Below are 931 nucleotides of genomic sequence, written 5' to 3'. Positions count from 1 at the left end.
TCATGAACATCTCTCAGTTTTCTTAAAGAACTACAGCAAGATGAGTGCTTGCTGATGAGACATCATGATGATCTCTTTAAAAATATAAGTAATGTCCAAATTAAATGCTTTTTCTTCAATGATTTGCCCTAGGGAACATTTTCTCAGAAAATACTTAACTGAAGTAGGGACATATCCTATCCCTGCATTTAAAAAATCATAATGGAATCTGTGAAAATATGAAACTCAAGTCAAGGACCTGTGACTTAATTCATGACCACTTGAAATAAATATATTTTGCTCTCTTCAACATCACATGTACTAAAATTGGAACTATACTGAGAAGCTCATGGCCCCTGTGTAAGTATGATATGTATATCCGTGAAGCATTCCATATTTTTTTGGAGAAATTAAAAAAAAAACACAAATAGAGGAAATTGTGAAGTGAAAGAACTTAGGGAAGAAAACAAGAACTACAGAGCTAATCATAACTAAAAGACTACAAGAGATAGAAGAAAGAACCTCAGGTGTGGATGATACAATGGAAGAAATCATTGTCAAAGAAAGTGTTAAATCTAAAAAAATTCCTGACACATACCATTCAACAAATGCAAAACAACATAAGAAGACAAAACCTAAGAATAATAGGAATAGAGGAAAAAGAATTTAACCTCCTCCAAGGGCCAGAAAAGTTTTTCAAAAAAATTTCCCCAACTTAAAGGAGAGGCAAATAAGAATACAAGAGGTCTACAGAACACCCAATAAATTAGTTCAGTAAAGAAAAACATTCTGTAACATAATAATCAAAACAGTAAATATACAGAACAAAGAAAAAATACTAAAAGCTGCAAGGGAGAAAGCCCAAGTAACGTATAATGGCAAACTCATCAGAATCTGATCTGACTTCTCAATAGCATCTATGAAAACCAGAAGGGCCTGGATGAACATCATG

The 931-nt window shown here is 32.9% G+C and overlaps 1 non-coding gene across 1 annotated transcript; it reads left to right on the top strand.

Moving 5' to 3' along the window:
• The first annotated feature begins 276 nt into the window (after positions 1 to 276).
• Positions 277 to 380, top strand: LOC132651655 (U6 spliceosomal RNA). Its single transcript, XR_009589240.1, has one exon. It is a non-coding gene; the product is annotated as a U6 spliceosomal RNA (small nuclear RNA).
• The last annotated feature ends 551 nt before the right edge of the window (positions 381 to 931 follow it).

The sequence above is a fragment of the Meriones unguiculatus genome (genome assembly GCF_030254825.1).
Source record: "Meriones unguiculatus strain TT.TT164.6M chromosome Y unlocalized genomic scaffold, Bangor_MerUng_6.1 ChrY_unordered_Scaffold_23, whole genome shotgun sequence".
NCBI lineage: Eukaryota > Metazoa > Chordata > Mammalia > Rodentia > Muridae > Meriones > Meriones unguiculatus.
Note: the sequence above shows the minus strand (reverse complement) of the source record. Positions and strands in the feature narration are given on the sequence as shown.